Below are 19,472 nucleotides of genomic sequence, written 5' to 3'. Positions count from 1 at the left end.
ATGTTCATGTCTAAGTACTGTTCTATCACAAATTATTATTATTATATAATTATTATTTGAAAATTATTTTATCTTCACAAAAGCATAACTGTCTTCCCTCTTTTATCTTGCAAAGTCATTTGTCTTATTGATTCAGTATTTAAAATACACTTAATTGAATTCCATTCTTCTTTTTATTCGTCCGTAATAGTTTGCATGACGACATTTGATTGATCGGGAGCCAAACGAAAATATCAATGATTCCACATGGTCGAATATATAAAAGATGGCGTTGTATTAATATTTAATTTCACAAATATTATATATCTGTTACTGATTTCTAGTGCGTAATGGCTGATCAACCCATGGAATTTGATGGTAAGTTTTTTTTTTATTTTTCCTGTATCTTCAGTTCTATTGCATATGCACATTTATTGCATAACTTGAAATATTTAAAAAAAGCTCTTTGCTGCCATTGTTTGCGTAATTGTTAAAATATAATGGAACACACATTGGAAGGTGAATTCAAAGCTAAGATTGCCACGCGGTGCATCGACTTCTATTCACGTAAAAAAATACGTCTTAATTTCTTGTGAAACGCAGAACCCATGTAACTAGATTATTGAGTCAATTTCTCCGCAGGCCAATGACAATACTGGGCCGCCAACTGGGCGATTGTAATGGCTACATTTGTATATTGTGCATTGAGAAATCAAAAGGCATTGTTCACACTCTTCTAGTGTTTAGATAAGTGTGTTGGAAGGATTCAGAGCTATCAGAACATGTTTGTTCCAACAGCCAGGTTAAAATGTGTTTCCTATATATGATTATAATGGCGGACAAGACAAGTGGTTGTGAAAATTGTGCTCTCAAATGAACTGTAAATTTCTATCTGTTACCGTGTGTTACACGATGTGAAAATGTGATTCTGTCGTAGAAAACGGATTTGGATGATAACATATGTGAATACATATGAAAAACCAGCTATATTCAAAGAAGAAATCTAACCAAGGTGTTTTATTGAACCGATCATCTCCAAATATGGCAGACATGGCTACCCAGGTAAACAATCATATTGACAATCCAGGTACCCCTGTAGCAAATCAATTAAACAGAACTAACGAAATTTTATATGGTCAATTTATGACCACCCCAATTACAGCTACTTCAATGCATTATAATACTCCGAGTAGTACACCATATACAGAAGTACAACAGCCTCATCCAATGGCATTTCCTGATCATGGCCAATCACCTAACTTCAGTCAACCGAATTCTCCATCTACTCAACCAAATATGTATCCAATATTACATGACATTTATGCAAAACTTGAGAAATTAGACTCTGCTCAGTCGAAACTTGATGTCTTACCAGCAATAAACGAGCGCCTGGAAAGACTTGAGCTTAATTTTCATGGCCTTAAATCAGAAATTTCATTAAAAAAAAACACACACTTACAGTTTAACTCTGAAAGGATTCAAGGTAGCGAACAACGCACTTCACAACTTGAACAATGGGTCCAACGAATTAAATTCCTAAACAAGGAATTGTACAACGAAAATATAGACCTGAAAGAAACATTACTAGGCATTCAAACAAGATCTATGCGTGACAACCTTATATTCACAAACTTAAGAGAAATCGATGAAAACGAAACGGCAGAACAAACAGAAGAACTTGTCAAACAGTTTATCAAAGAAAAGCTTGAAATTCGTACTGAAATTCCTATACATGTTGCTCACCGCTTGCGACCCAGGAAAGATAACAAACCTAGGAGCATTGTTACTAAGTTTGAGAAACGTAAGGACAGAAATATGGTTTTGCAAGCTGCTACGGAAAAGTTGAGAGGCTCGGGTTTCGGCGTCTATGAACAATTTCCTAGAGAGGTTGGTGAAAGGCGCAATGAGTTATGGCCAGTTTTTAAGCGGGAACAGAGGTTAAAACGTGATGTAAAATTTAGTGGTGATAAGCGCATTGTTGACGGCAGAAGAATATTTCCTCCTTCAATGCGACCAAAATTCCCTATTGATGTTCCGAGTGCTCCAGTTCCACCTCCAGAAAGCAATATGTAACAAAGACACCACAGACTGAATGACATTCCACCACAGCAACATTCTGACAATGGATCGGCATAGGACAGACCAACAAGAGGCCATTATAACAATTGTAAAAATAGGCAAGACTCAATCCAAAGTGACAAAATAAATACTTTAAATATTATATGTATTAATGTTTGTGGGCTTAAAAGCAAACTTTTGTCTCCTGAATTTTCTGAATTGATTGTATTGTATAATGTCATTGTTGGTATTGAATCAAAAACAGATGACTTAGATATTCTGAATCTTCCATCAGGCTATAGTTACTTTTCTAAACATCGCAAAAAAATGTGATAAAAAATCTGGGGGTATAATTTTTATATACAAATCATGTTTAAAACCATTCGTCGAAAATCCTAATAATGAATCGGAATTTGTATTGTGGGTGAAATTTGATAACGTTTCAAAACCAGGTCAACATTTATTATTAGGATGTGTGTACATTCCACCAGAAAGCTAAAAATACACATCGCCAGAAGCATTTAATGAAATTGAAAATGAACTTCTCTCATTGAAAGATAACGATACGGTATGCGCGTTGATTGGCGAGGTCAACGCAAGGTCAGCAAAATTAGCAGATTACATTGTATGTGACGATGATCTGTTGTTCTATCTGAATTATGATAATGATCAAACATTGTCAGATGAATTGTATGATTATAATAAATTAGATATGTACAACATTCCTTTAAAAAAGGAATCAGAAGATAAAGCAAGGTGTAATACATATGGGTACAAACTTATACAGTTTTGTAGAAATAATAGTTTATATATTGCAAACGGAAGAGTATGTAACGATAGAAATATTGGTAAAGCTACATGCAAAGATTCTAGTTTAGTTGACCATCTTCTAGTTGCATCTGACTTATTTCCGCTTATCAAAGAGTTTGAGGTCAAAAAATTTGAATCTCTTTTTCTGATGTACATTGCAGATTGCATTTGGTTATTTCACTGAGAACACTGTCTGATTTGCATAAGGATGGCAACTCAATGAATAGAATTGTGAAACCTATTCGTTGGATTGGGGATAAGAAACAACACTTTATTAAAAATTTAGAAAATACATTATCTGTTGATAATTTATGTAATCAATTGGATATGATTGATATTGATAATAAGGAAACTATCCAATCTGAGTTGGATATTTTATTGCAAAATGTAAACAAATTGTTTACGGATACAGCCCAGTCTACTTTTGGTAATAAACATGTCTATAAAAACAGAAGCAATCGGGTTGATCAGCCATGGTTTGATCATAGCTGTCATCTCAAGAGAAATGAGTTCCATAAAGCTAAGAAGAAATTTAATCTTAATAAATCAGATGCTAATAGGAAAGAGTTAAAAGTAGCTTGTAAAGCATAGAAAACCCAAATACAGAAATGTTTTCAAGAATATGTTTGTTTGTTTGTTTGTTTGTTGGGGTTTAACGTCCGAGCAGCAATATTTCAGCTATATTCAGACAATGAACATGAAATGGATGATAAAATGAACATGAAATGAAGAAAAAAAAAAAGGATGGGTCACAAGGATAATAGGGTCGACAAATTTTGATTGCCACTAGAACAAGGGGGATGGGTAAGGTAGGGCAATTTAGCCTCCTGTGGCGGAGCGCAAAGGTTCCTACTCCTATCGAATACCACAGCAGGGTTCTTTAACGTGCGAGGAACGTGGCATCTTTCCCAACACGGTGCACCACTATGGTTTGTGGTCAGGTTTTCCGTATTATAGCCTGACAACCCCAGCATGTAACATGCCAGGAGTACCCCATTCCACCACCTGGGGCACACATCCCAGTTGCTCTGTGGGCAGAGCGCCTAGCCCCCGGCTAGGTTTCTGAGCACTATTTAGTCGCCTTTTACGACAAGCTTAGCGCTGCTGCAGGCTTATTCTTTTAACACCCGGACCTGCACGGGGCTTCAAGAATATGAATTTAGATTAGAAAATGAACTTCGTAAAGCATCGGAATCTGACAACAGGGAATTGTGGAGAATTTTGAATAATTTTAACAAATCAAAATCCCAATCAAAAATAGATATAGAGATTTTATACGATTATTTCAAAAATTGAAATACTGATAATAGCTTGGATGATACAAATTTTGAAATACCAGAATTGGATGATGAATTGGCAAATGATATTCTAAACAGAGAAATAACAGAGGATGAAATCATTTCTGCAATCAAAGGTCTAAAAAATGGTAAATCTCCAGGTTATGACTGTGTAATAAATGAGTACATAAAATCAACGGCACATATGTTGAAGCCACTGTATCTTAAGTTATTTAATATTATTTTGAATACTGGAGTAATTCCAGAAATGTGGACACTTGGTATGATAATACCTATTTTCAAAAACAAAGGTGACCCCCTTGATCCTGATTCATAGAGAGGTATCACACTTGTTTCAGCAATTGGGAAACTTTTTACAGCTATTTTGAATTTCAGACTAACTTAACTGAATATGCAGATTTAGTAGATATTATTCCAGAGTCCCAAGCCGGATTTCGAAAGGGTTATTCAACAGTGGATAACATATTTTGTTTACATGTCCTAATTGGTCTTTATTTATCATTTGGGAAAAAATTGTTTTGTACATTCGTCGATTATAAGAAGGGTTTGATACGGTATGGAGGGATGGTCTCTGGCAAAAGATGATAAAAAATAATATTGGTGGGAAGATATTAAAAGTAATTTATAACATGTATGATTGCATTAAATCCTGTGTTAAGCAGGACGACCAAATTTCTGGGTTCTTTTCATGCGATACGGGAGTTCGTCAGGGGGAAAATTTGTCACTTTTTCTTTTTTCAGTATTTTTAGCAGATTTAGAGGACTTTTTTCTTCAATACAATGTACGAGGCCTTGAGTATATTACAAAGAATTGTCAAGATATATTAAGAATCTATGTTTTAATCTTTGTGCTACTGTACGCTGATACCATTGTATTGGCAGAAAGTGCAGAAGTTCTCTTCCTGTATTTGAAGACTATTGTTCACGATGGAAATTGACTGTCAATGTTGACAAAACTAAAACCATTATTTTTTGTAAGCGTAAAAGCAAAGTTCAACATGATTTCAAATTATTTGAACAAAATTTAGAAAGAGTTGATTCATACTCATACCTTGGTCTAATTTTTAATCACAATGGGAATTTTTCATTGGCAAAGAAAAAATTGTTAGACCAAGCTCAAAAAGCACTATATGCACTGTACGGAAAAATTAGAAACATTAATATACCAATTGACTTACAGTTAAAATTATTTGATTCACTGATTGAGCCAATTCTTTTATATTCATGCGAGGTCTGGGGTTTTGAAAACACTAGTATGTTAGAAAAGATACATCTGCAATTTTTGAAGAAAATCTTAACTGTAAGATCAATTACACCAAATTTTATGATTTATGGGGAAACCGGACGTTATTCGATTGAAATTGAGATTAACGTTCGCATGTTGAACTTTTGGGCTAAACTTATTACAAATGAAAATAAAATGTCAGGAACGTTATATCAGTTATTACTAGATATGCATAACAGGAATGTATATCATTCAAAATGGATTTTATATGTTAAATCTATATTAGACAACTCTGGTTTATCTTATGTATGGAATAGTCAAAGTGTATTAAGTAAGCTAGACACTAAAATATATGTCAAACAAATTTTACATGATCAGTCTATACAGAAGTGGTACAGTGACATGATGAATTCGTCTAGAGGTCAGTTCTACAGTTTATTTAAAAATGAATTTGGTTTTGAAAAGTATTTAGTGAAGTTAAATAAAAATCGTAGAATCTACATAAGTAAGTTACGTTGCTCAAACGTCAAGTTTCCAATTGACGTTGGACCAACACCTCACGCTCAGAAAGATTTTGTTTATTATGTCATCTTGGTGCTATTGGTAATGAATTTCACTACTTGTTTCAATGTAAAAATGAACACATACAGCGGTTTAAAATAAAATTCATCCCGTCGTACTATTATACATATCCAAGGGGAGACAAACTTAAAGGGTTGTTGTCTCTTTGTAATAAAACAGTATTGAATAATTTGGCTATTTTTGTGCAAAAGCTTAGCAAATTATTATAGAATATTATAAGAAATAAATGTATACTTACAAATCGTATAAATCATGATTAACTTAAAATCCATATTTATTAACCCACTTGTACATGTACCTTTGTATTGAATGTATATATTCAGTGTTGATGTGATCTGCTTAGCACGTGATTAATGTTATTGACGATTATTAAAAGTTAAGAATATTGTCGCTTACATCGTATCAGTGTGTATTTTTGTTCATTGTTTTTCTGTCATATGCTTCTTATGTAATAGCATGTACCACTTTGTCTTTGTTTGTCATTTTATATATGTATTATGTTTGATTAGCCTCTTGTTGCAGTGTATTCTGCCTGAGTGTATCAATAAAATCTTGGAAATCTAAGTAACTGCACTCACACAAGAAAATGCAATTAAAATTTGTGTTTGTTCAATTATTCGACTTAATAGTAACTGTTTATTAACATATATTATACTCACCGACAAAAGAAACGATACAAACCTTCAGTTTAAAAAAAATCGAATTAAGTTCATCTGCAAAATCACTATTTTGTAATTTTCCAAAATAAATGCAAGAAAATACTTATTCCTTCATGGATTCAAAATGGATTTGTTTGGTCATATTATCAATATTTTTCAGAAATGAACACAATGCTTCAAAATCTCATTCAAATGCCACGAAATTAAATCAGACGGTTGTCAAAATTATTGTAATAATTTTTTAACTTTGCAAATTTAAAAATCACCATTATTACTTTGTTGTTTTGAAATTATCAGGGCATTCTGGTGATTAGTCCTGGAGAAAATTTATACATTATGATTTTTTTATGGGAGTGTAACTTTTCTTTTGTCTGTTATTGTGCAATATGATTGTAAATTATAACCCCCCCCCCAAAAAAAAAACAAAAAAAAACAAAAAAAACAACAAAATACAACAAAAAACAAAACAAAACAAGAAAAACAACTTGCGAAAATAATAATTCAGAGGAGCTAGTGCATTTACACAAATGCATTTCTAGTCACATTTGCAGGTATTTTTTTTTTATCATTTTTATGAATATATAATTTCCATGTAATTCTGAATGCATTTTATGTATACCATGGCTGCTAATTACATTCACAAACACTATTACACTTGTTACTTTTCAAAGTCAGGTTAAGTAAAAATGGCCAAAAACAAAAATCAGAAAATAAAAATAACCAACGAACGCTTTGATTATTTAACCCATGACTATCTTACATGGTAAATTGGAATCCAGTATGATCCAGAATCCTCTTAGGGCAAATTGGAATTCTAATTTGCCCTGGATGTTAACCAGTGAAAATTCAAATTCTAATTTCAATTCAATTTCAATTCTTTATTAACTTTAAACTTTACAGTTTATCAGTATAAGGTGAACAAAAAAATATATAATGACATATAGACTTCAGAAATTATTGTTACAATATTATATAGATGCGTTTCTTATTGTAAATGCATGACATAAATATTTGCCTAAGTTGCATAACTCTTTTGTGTTTTCAACAGCTAGTAGTTGAACAAGTTTAAAGGCGGAAGGCCTAGACCAATAATAATTTTTTATAAATCTTTTACGTAAATCAATATAAAAGTTACATTGTAAAATGAAGTGAAACTCATCCTCAATTACATTCATTTGACACATATTACAAAGCCTAGTATCTCTACTAATATTATAATACCGCCCTGTATCAATAAGCAGATTGTGCGCAGACAATCTGATTTTAGTGATATATTTACGATAAACAACAGGAATAACACATTTTTTCAAATAAAATTGAAGTTCAACATTATAAACTACGTATTTATAAATTCTACCTTTTGAAGTAGCATCTAATACAGAGTAAAGATCTTGTTGAGCATGAACAAACAAACGTTTTTTGATATCATATAAACAAAACGTATCTAAAGTAATATCAAATTGATTGTCCCACAGGTAATATATGTATATATATATATGTTTATTACCAAAGTCATATACAACTATAGGTACAATAGCAGAAGGTTGTGTTGACATAAATAAAGAGCTTCTTACATCACAATAAATCAGATCTTAGCTTCATAGCTCTGAATATAAATTTACCAAGATTACACAGATCTTTGATATTATTTGAACTTAATAGTTGTATAAATTTATACATAGATGGACGTTTCCAATAATAAGGTTTAATGAGACATTTTCTAAAACCATGATATACAGAACATTTAAGAATAAAATTCATCTCATCTTCTATATCATTTCTACAAAGAAGACATAATCTATTTTTTCTTGAAATACCATTAAATCTACCACTCTCAATTGCGAGATTATGACTACTAAGGCGTATTTTTGTAATAGAAGTTTTATAAACCTCAGGAATACATTTATTTAAATAAAATTGCATACAAAAATTATCAACCATATACTGTTAGTTAAAACATTTTACAGAATTTATTAGTTGACTGTCCAAGTCCTGTTTACAATTATCAAATAATCGTTGCTTAATAACTTCAAAATACATACCACAAAAATCACCATTTACAAAAAATGCTTGATTGTACCATATATCACCTAAACCAATATGCAACAATTCATTTTTAATAAAATACAGCCAGTTGTTACTGTTACTTGCGCAACGTTCCAATTCATCATATAACATTTGATAACACTTTTTCAAAATACAATTACAGGAAGAAAGTAACTTAAACCAGTACTTAAACATTCTACATTTCCTAAAATAAATCAAAGGTGTTCGTCCTAATTCATAATACACCATTACATTATTAGTAGAAGATTTAACTTTAAGTATATTTTTACAATATTCTAAATGTACCCTTTCAATAGCTGGTGCTTTATGTGCACCCCATATCTCACATCCATAACTGAAAATACTATTAATATAGGTATCAAAAAGTGACAATAATGTATAATGATTTAAATATAACAGTTTTATATTTCTTCTAAGTGCAAAAACAGACTTTCTACCTTGTTCAGACAGCTTCTTCTGTAGAACATTATATTTACCATTATAATTATATATTACACCAAGATATGTAAAACTATTTACTATCTCTATTTCATGTCCATTATAAAACCATTTTTCATCCTCATTTATTCTACCACCATTTCTAAATACAACAATCTTAGTTTTTGTCCTAGGGGATTCCGAATATTGGCAGTCTAGCATGTCTAATTCAAGTCATGGTGACTTCCATTCAAAATTTAAGACTACATGTACCTTTGGCCTAGAAAATTACTGCTACGTTTACAACAAGCTGATAGGCTGTTTACAATATCCAACTGAACAAAAATTTATTTATTAAAACTATGTCATACTGAAGTGTACAAAGACCTCGCTCATTTCATAAAAAAAAAAAATTCAAAATTTTCTGTGACGTAATTTTATGTATTTGTAAAAAATGCTAATTTATTGAATAAGGTTTATAAAATGGTTGTGTTTGTTGTGATTGTGTTTGAATGTGTATATGTCCTCTTGTACACATGTGTGTCTGAGGTTTATCAAATAAAGTATTGTCTATCGAATTCTAAGTACTAAATTAGGATTCTAATTTGCACTGGTTAAAATCCAGGGAAAATTGGAATTCCAATATTAGAATTCCTATTTGCCTTAGGAGGATTCCGAATCCTACTGGATCCCAATTTTCCCTGCAAAACATACCTGAAATATTAAATAACTGATAGTTTTATCTCAGGCAAATTTATAAACAATGTTTAAAAAGTTTTGTTTTTTTTAATTCCAGAGCACATCGACGGAGATAGGACAAAATTGGTAGTAATTTATGGGATACAAGGAAATTCTGTAACATGTCAGCTCGATAATAACGGGTAGGCTGACATTGTCCTCTTTCTTCAAGTTCTTGTTCTTGATATTAGTATATATATATATATGTCTGAAAAATTCCCAACGATGTTAGAACTGTCACATTTGCGATGTAAATTTTTGGTTGTTCCCTCCGCGGGTCTCGAACTCGTAAGGCTGTAACATCTATGGCAACACCGCTTGCACATAGTCCAGCGCCCTAGACCACTCGGCCAGCTAGGCCGTATAAAAATATGGCTTTCGCTGGCCGGGTCATTCCTCCTCGTAGGATTAATCTAGGGCTGTAACTAAGTACACGATGTATGCTAGTACGAGACAGCTCATTTAGATGTTATTATGTAGGATAGAGGATCAAATTAATGATGCATGTCACAACAAATCAATATCATACAACGTCTCAGAATGTGACGACTCTATTCGCTATACTGCTCCATCGGATCAAATTGATACAGGGAAGATATGTAAACGTATAGAAAGGCCTAGGGTGTGATCTAGGGTATGCGGTATAGATCTAGGTGTGTTATATAGGGTTTGCGGTTAGGTCTAGGGGTGTTACACAGGGTGTGCGATATAGCAGTGTAGCGCATAGAGTCGTCACATTCTGAGACGTTATATGTGTGTGTGTGTGGCTGCGTCTATTATATATATAGAGTATTATATGCCAAAATCTGTATAAATGCCATATCAACAAGAGACTCCTATATCACCCAAAAGGTCAGGGGTTGTTACACGTGATACAGGTTTTGACATGTCATGTTCATTATATCATATATATTAACTGTACATGAACTTCAAGCTGTTCAGCGTTGGGGTGCGATAAAGGTCTAGGGGTGTAATACAGGGTGTGTGATATACGTCTAGGGGTGTTATATAGGGTATGCGGTGTAGGTCTAGGGGTGTAATACAGGGTGTGCGGTATAGGTCTAATGGTGTTATATAGGGTGTGCGGTATAGGTCTAGAGGTGTTATATAGGGTATGCGGTATAGATCTAGAGGTGTTATATAGGGTATGCGGTATAGGTCTAGAGGTGTGATATAGGGTATGTGGTGTAGGTCTAAAGGTGTGATATAGGGTATGTGGTGTAGGTCTAGAGGTGTGATATAGGGTTTGCGGTATACGTCTAGAGGTGGGATATAGGGTATGCGATATAGCATTGAAACAATCACTTATAATGCATATACAATTGGTATATTTTATTCTAAATATATGATATACGCACATTTAATAACATCTATCATATCATGTACATATGTATGCCTTTCAATGAAACATTTGCTGTTTATATATTTAGATTATGATCACAAAAGAATATGACACTATATATACCTATTTTTTGTTAATAAATAATCATACATTAGACATAAATAGTTCACTCGATCCTCATCTTAAAAAAAACGTTAACAACATAGTTTTACCTATACTGTAAAAATTATACCAGCTTTATGACTGAGGATATATTCATAGTCCCCTATACTGTAAATATACCAGCTTTATGGCTGAGGATATATCCACAGCTCCTATTAAAAGCTGTAAATCACGATTACCTTTATTATAATAAATATACAAATATTCTCCATAATTTCAGTTTTAAATGTTGCAAGTACGAGAGTGCAAAAATCGAATTCTTAGCAAATTATATATAGAAGGCTAGTAACAGAGTGTGGCATTTCATTGCTTCTTCAGTTGTAATTTATCCAAATTGTTTCTCATTATAGATCATGTAATTTATAGCTTTCGATGATTCAAGTACATTTGCCTATATATGTTCCCTAATCTAACAGTGTTTGTTTAATTGAGCCAGGATACATTAAAATACTTGGCTATTCTACATATTTTATTTACTGCAGTCATCTAATATAGACATCAAATACTTAAACCATGAAATGTTATCATAATTCAAAGGTAATAATAATAATAATAATAATAATAATAACGATAAAAGAGCCTCTATACATCCCGTACAACTTATTCGTTTCCATAGACAATCTATAAGAATCGTTAATGTCAAATTCAAACTGCAAGATAGTGATACATGTATAAATAAAAAGGAAAATTAACGGAAACATTAAGATTCCGCTAAAGGGAAATGCCAGTTGTTAATTTCTTCGTTATTACACCATAAAAAGACTTGAAACTTGCCAAGAAGTTAATTTTGATACTATCTTCATAATTGTAATGTTATGTTGATCTGCCAATTATCAAAAATAGTGTAATTATGGGACAAAAACGTAGTTATTTTGAGAATTTAAAAAAAAAAGTAGAGTCACTACAGTACACATTTAAATTATACCAAATCGTTACCAGTAACTCATTTGACTTTTATCTAGTGCAAGTTACCCCTTACATGTAACGAATTTCTGTATTTCACGCCCTCAATGGCCACTTTCACTTTAATTTTTAAGTCAGCATGGCAGTAGCCGCCATTTTTTAAAAATCTTAGTGGGCAGTGTAAAAACAATCTAAAATCTCGGTGATACTGAACCGATCTGGTCAGTGCCGGTAACATTTCACCCAAAAAATATGATGCATAACTGTAACTAAAAAGTATTTATGAAACTGCTGTTTGCATCCTGCACAACTAGATCTGACCAAATCGAAAGTAGATTGATGTATCCCTCCGCTCTAAAATGTATTGTTAACTATTTTTAATTTAACAATGAAGTTAAGGTTACCCTTCTAAATTTGAACATACTCTTAAATAGACAAAAAGAATATTCATCTTATTTATTCTGACGTGTATTTATACTACATTGCTACTTACAACGTTTCGCTGTCGGTTTATTTTACGACGTGTGACATCCGGTTACGTGTGAGCTGTTATTCGGTGACCCCAAGGATGTAAACTTCAAACACAGAGACGAAATGTTTGATTATTTAAAATCGGTGAGTGTATGCGGGTGTTCATCTACTTTTTTTTATATTTTAAATTGATTTTTGTTTAAACTTTTCGTCAGGTTGTCTACGCAATCAGTTGCGAAAATTCAACCATTCTCGATCATTTAAATGTGGAAATGGTTTCATGCCCCATCATCGGCCATATTTACCACGCTTTTTGGGGCAACTAATTTACTTTTTTTAAAACAATTTTTAAAACTGAACTGTTAAGGTTTTAGTCGGAAATATGTATATAATTTTACTATTACACGATTAAAATGTATTTTTATGATTCTCTGTGATATTTGTCGTATGGACACATAATGTATGGAGGGCATTTTCGTACACTTCCTGTCTTTAGTACAAAACACCACAAATTAGGCTAAAACTCCTGTATAGGGGATTACTTTAAGAGTGTTTTTGTTTATCCATTATAGAGTAATATAGGGTAGGCATTGCCTAAATCAGTGAGTGCCCTGAGCTTTACCATACATGTACTGTCTGTGCGAGTCTCATAAAAATAATGGCATTACAAAGAGGGGGGTGTCAACCCAGATGAAATTTTTTGCTTCGCAAATGCAATATATTTGTTTATATTTAAGCAGCAAGCAAAATCAATATTTCTATTTGAAAATCTGTCATGTTAATCAATGGGGGAGTTTTTTCTTTAATTAATGAATAACTTGGAACAATTTTTTTTCCATAAAGAACAATATTTTTTTTCCAAAAATTCCAACCCCATGAGTATACCCCCTTTCCCCATGCTTTCAAAATGGTCAATTACTTTATAGCACTTCGCAATAATTTACATGTTTTATCCCTTAAAGGCATCTCTAGCAACATCCATTTCAGTTTTGACCTGTCAGATCAATCTGCACAGATACCGGAATATTACAATTCTCTATAAATGGTGAGAATATTTTACACAAATCATGTGACGTAAACAAAATTCAGATGACAGCTGTAAATTCCAAACAAGAAAATGATTGCCTTTCCTATCTTAGAAAAGCTATATGCTTCGATTTTGGTTGTATAATCGGAGTTATATTTTTTTCCGAGGCGGGTTAGGTTCTTGACAACAGCAACAATGGAACAGTAAAGGAAGTATATATTTACTTTTCTTATTTTTGGAAGAAATATGGGAAATTTTGTCCCATGGACAAACAAACTGTTGTTGAGACAACTCGTACTATGATAATGATAAGGAAGATATACATGTAAAAGAATTATACTTGATAGTTCAAGAATTTTCTAAGGACCAACTAGGCCTATCCATAAAAGTAAACGTGATAGTGACTCAAATCCATTATAATGGAGTAAATAATATTTAAAACTAAATTATGATTGGCTGTTAATATCACTGATCCAAATACTACCTTGAACCATCAAGTATAAATAACGAACTAAAGAAATGACATTGATTTTGAACAGAAGAAGGGATATGGACAAAGACAACGAAGATGTTAAAATCCATTTAACAGATGTGGATTTGCAAATTTTAATGCACTGATAATTGGACAGATTAGGTTTCAAATTCCGTACCAATCTAAATGAATAATTATCCAATCTTTTGTTATATTAAATTTTGTCACATTAGAGTAAATAATATTTAAAACTAAATTATGATTGGCTGTTAATATCACTGATCCAAATACTACCTTGAACCATCAAGTATAAATAACGAACTAAAGAAATGACATTGATTTTGAACAGAAGAAGGGATATGGACAAAGACAACGAAGATGTTAAAATCCATTTAACAGATGTGGATTTGCAAATTTTAATGCACTGATAATTGGACAGATTAGGTTTCAAATTCCGTACCAATCTAAATGAATAATTATCCAATCTTTTGTTATATTAAATTTTGTCACATTAAGATAATATTTAGAGGTTTTCTTTAGAAAAGAGCATGTAAAACTGATATTTTGGTATTGAGTAAAACTGATAGTTGGTAACTTTGGAAAAATCAGCAAAGAGGAACGAAATACAAACTCGATCTTAAACTCATCAAGGTAGGCTCACGTACCAAAAATCAGCTCAATGTCTGCGAGCATTTAATAGAAAAACAGTGCAGAAAACTTAACTTTCAGTAAAATTTTCAATGTTCAAAGGGCCATAACTCGGACAATAATCAGCCAAGCAAAACAAAACGTTAATTATATCTGTAACTCACCAAAGTTGATTCAGATACTAAACTCAGCTCAATATCTACAAGTGTTTCGGAAAAAATGCGGAAGACTTAGATTTTTTCTGCACAGATGGACAGACAGATGGAGTGCAAATGTAAAATCCCTTCGGCTAAAGCTGTTAAGGGACTAATAAATATTCCCACTTTATAATAGAAAATCATAATTTCCCAATTTTGTATTTATATAATGGATAAAAAAAAACACCATATGAAGGATAGTACCCCAAGTGGGAGGTTAACCCTTATTTCAGGTCTTGTTCCCAACCTGCAAAATTCCAAACGAGGGGAGGGTTCTGGTGGTGGAAACTCCTTTTAATTGGAAAATTTTGTTACATTTGTGCTTAATGTACTGTAAAATTAGTAAATAACAGCCTAGAAACCACCTTTTTAATGCCACTGTAATAACCCTCAAAATCTGGGTCTGTAACATATGATAAATGTAATGTTTGTCCAGCTCTCCCTGGATTAAAAGACCCTTCTGACAAGTATATGTACATGTGTGTAGTCAGTTTTGAAAAAAAATATGTATACTTTTATTTTTCAGGTTGTTCTATGGAAAAAATGACAGATCCATACAAATACAATAAAATTAGTACCAAGATGTGTAGATGGAGAGAGATTAAGATGTAGACCTTATTTAAGATATTACATGTATACATCTTATAGTTACAGAGTGTAAGTTCAGTTGACAAGTTCATGTAAATGGAAATTACTTTTTGAGTAAATAATATGGAAGTGTCAAGTAATAAGATATGTACATGTAAGTCTCGTCACATGACTCCGTGATTTCATGAGAATTGGTCCTCATCTCCCATTTAAATGTACCAGTGCAGGTCCGGGTGTTAAAAGAATAGAACTGCAGCAGCGCTAAGCTTGTTGTAAAAGGCGACTGAATAGTGCTCAGAACCCTAGCCAGGGACTAGGGCGCTCTGCCCACAGAGCAACTGGAATGTGTGCCCCAGGTGGTGGAATGGGGTACCCCTGGCGTGTTACATGCTGGGGTTGTCAGGCTATAATACGGAAAACCTGACCGCAAACCATAGTGCTGTACCGTGTTGGGAAAGATGTCACGTTCCTGGCACGTTAAAGAACCCTACTGTGGTATTCTCCCGGAGTAGGAACCATAGGGTTCCGCCACAGGTGGCTAAATTGCCGATCCTACCCACCTCTCCTTATTTCCAGTGGCAATCAAAATTTGTCGACCCCATTGTCCGTGTGTCCCATCCCTTTTTCATTTCATCATCATTTCATGTTCATTTTATCATCAATTTCATGTTCATCGTCTGAATATAGCTGAAATATTGCATGCTCGGACGTTAAACCCCAACAAACAAACAAAACAAACCCATTTAAATGCATAGAGATTCGTCATTAACATAGCATTGAGTTCAATGTTAAAAGCAAATTATATTTTTGTGAAAAAATACTGGTAAAAAGGACAAATAAGTAGTTCTACTGAATAAAAATGTTAAGAAAAGCATAGAAATGGAAGATTTTGCATAGTGATACAGCGTTTTCTATCCCGGAAGTGAATAAAATAATGCAGACCTGCCTTTGGATTTCAATACGTTCTACACCTAAAATTCCAGAAGGAAAACTGAAACTAGAACGAGACTTACAAACCCTGTACTCACTATATAATTAATTGATGATAATCAGGTGACATTTAATAGGTCGAAGTAAGTCCCTTGCCTAATTGATTTTTACCAATTTTTTATGGATTTTTTTTTCAATATGTATTAGTGATTTTGAATTATACCTTATTTTCTCTATTATATTTTTTGCAGTTCTTTGGGGTGTCATTGTCAATTATTAATTTTGTAGGAACTCCATATTCATCTACAGTGCTGCATCTATACAGAAATCAGCTTAGAAAATCTAGTTGTGTCAAAAGTCACTGTGATAGCACCTCCATTTCTGACTCATTGTTTTAAAACTTTAATGATTTGTAAGTACCAATTAATTTTAGATAGGATGGATTTTCCTAGAAAACGGTCTAAGAGTAATCAAGGGAACCAAGGTTATAGCGGTAATCAAAAGAATGTAATCCAGGGACAAAGACCAGACATGGAAAACAGACATACACAACAAAGAACATAAAGTAACTGAAATCATACATACAAAGTAACAAAAGTAAATGAGCAACTCCGACTCCACTAAAAACTGGGAGCATGGACCAGGTGCACCGGTAGGGTAAGGGGTTAATTTTTTTGAGAGGGGGACGTCAGTGTTTAAAAAATAACAATTTAGGCTTGTCGTCTGGATGTGGCCTGTATATTTTGGATCGATTTCTTCAGTAAATGATAAGTAGCAAAAAAAGCTGGAATACGATAAATTTAACATTTTTCAAAGAAATCAATGAAGGTAGGGGGCTACTTTTTATTGCGGTCATATATTAGTATGGGGCTGTTGTTGTTGTCTGTAGACTTACGGTTTTTGTGATACATGTATGATTGGAGAACTGGTTGATATTTATAAAATTTTATGACAAAGCTACAAACTCCAAAAGAAAGGTTGGTATTGGTTTTGGGGTTTATAGCCCAACCGTTTTCGAATAAGGGGCATAAAAAGGCATTTGATAGAATTCAACTTCATAACTCCACAACAAGCATAGGAATATCTATGATATTGTTCCTTAATATTCTATAAAATGGTCAGACTTGGTTTGATTTTGGGGTTAAAGATTTGAACTTTTCAGAAATTAGGGGCCAGAAACATGCATTTTCTTGATGTCCAAACAATATCTTGACTATTAGGGAATGAATTTCTTTGAAATTTTATTTCAAGGTGATATACATGTACAATGTACCACTAAAGGAAGAATGTGATTGATTTTTTGGGTTAGGACTTTAATCTTGTTATTTGAAACAAGCATTTTCCTTATGTCCTTATGACTTGAATAAAAGTGAACGGATCTCATAAATTTTACTACAAGGTGCCATACCACGGAAAAAAGACTGGAATTGATTTTTGTGGTTGTGACTTGAGCCAAGTGAGAATAAGTGGTCATTAATGGGCCATGAAAAAAAGTATTTTTTTTATTATTATTTCAGAAATAATAAAAAAAATACTTTTTTTTCAATTTCATTATTTAAAATTATTTAAAATTCTGGACAATAACTTAAGTATGCATCACTTGAAATTGTACCACAAGATACCATTTTTCCACAGGAAGTTTTGGATTGATTTTTACAGGTTTTTACTAGAACCGTTTTGGAAGAATGGCAAAAAAGTGACCAAATTGGTTCTGGTCAAATTTTTATCCTGTGTCAAATATCTAATCATAATCAAATTTTGTAGCTGTGTCATATTCAAATGGTGTGTCCATACTTGCCCCAAATGTTCAGGGTTCAACCTCTGCAGTCATATCAAGCTGCACCCTGCAAAGCAATTTATTTGAGTTTACCTTCAAATTTGTTAAATAGCTGGCAGCAATACAACTTTAATAGAATTGATTCTACAGTTGAAAATAAAAGGAGGGTTAATTTTATTTTGGTTATTGGAATCGAATTTTTTTAAAGAGTGAAAATGTGTGCTCACGAGGTAAATGTTACTATGCTCACCAAGGTTGTTTGATTCAGCCATCTCAGGGGCCAATTGTGTAAAATTTAGCAGCTTTTTTCAAAATTTTGAACTTAATCCCTTTATTCTGCCTCCCAAAATGGCATATTGATTGAAAAATCTTCCAATATTAACTTGAAATCCCAATTCCTTATTTACCCTGAAAAGTCTGGTCTGTAAACCAAATCAACAACATTGTCCTTATTTTAAGGGTTGCAAAAAGAAATTAGTTTAAGGTGATGTGTGTATTTTTCACATATATACATATGTACATGTACATTATCATTTCAGCAAACTTTTTTTATCTTGCAAAGCTCTGTCATGTTTTTTTAAACATTATAGTAGTTGCTTTAATTGGTTAATTTAATTTCTATTATATAATCCTAACACATTGAATTAGATCAAAATGGCCTTCCAAATTTTTCTCACGAAAAAGAAAGTGAAAGTAGCTATAAATAGAATTGAAAGTAGTCCCTGTATAAATGGCTTCCATTTACTTGTTACAATTAAGTATATTTTTAAGATTTAGAATCGGTTAAAAACTTGCACTGGATACATGTTGTTAAATAAATATTTTTGTTTATTTTTATAGGTAAATATGGACTTACCAAAAGATGTGTATTTAATGGCAGTCTGGCACCTTTATAAGCAAGATTCAAGGCTTTAAAGGAAAAATGTTTTTAAATGGCTCAGAAAGCTTGTGCTAAATGTGAGGAGGAACATTTTGGTATATGATATGATGCTATTATGGCAGACACTAATAAAATATTGAACTATCAGTTTTTGGTTTGTTTTCCTTTAGCGGAACCTTAACAAACAACATGCCTCCAAAACATGAAAAAAAAGACCAAGTCAGCAAAATCATATTGCATTT

General features: G+C 32.6%; 2 long non-coding RNA genes across 2 annotated transcripts in view; both read left to right on the top strand.

Moving 5' to 3' along the window:
• Positions 1 to 220: 220 nt before the first annotated feature.
• Positions 221 to 19,472, top strand: part of LOC148609025 (uncharacterized) — a 36,779-nt gene continuing 17,527 nt past the window's right edge. Inside the window, exons 1-2 of the long non-coding RNA XR_015924819.1 lie at positions 221 to 357; positions 9,892 to 9,976. This is a non-coding gene — a long non-coding RNA (uncharacterized LOC148609025). The remainder of the gene's footprint in view (positions 358 to 9,891; positions 9,977 to 19,472) is intronic.
• On the top strand, positions 12,752 to 19,377 carry LOC148609027 (uncharacterized). Its single transcript, XR_015924820.1, has 4 exons — positions 12,752 to 12,855; positions 15,582 to 15,712; positions 16,862 to 16,985; positions 19,191 to 19,377. It is a non-coding gene; the product is annotated as an uncharacterized LOC148609027 (long non-coding RNA).

The sequence above is a fragment of the Perna viridis genome, chromosome 8 (assembly GCF_037379345.1).
Source record: "Perna viridis isolate PV_CMFRI_1.1 ecotype Kerala chromosome 8, ASM3737934v1, whole genome shotgun sequence".
Classification (NCBI taxonomy): domain Eukaryota; kingdom Metazoa; phylum Mollusca; class Bivalvia; order Mytilida; family Mytilidae; genus Perna; species Perna viridis.
This window is presented reverse-complemented; position numbering and strand designations above follow the sequence as displayed.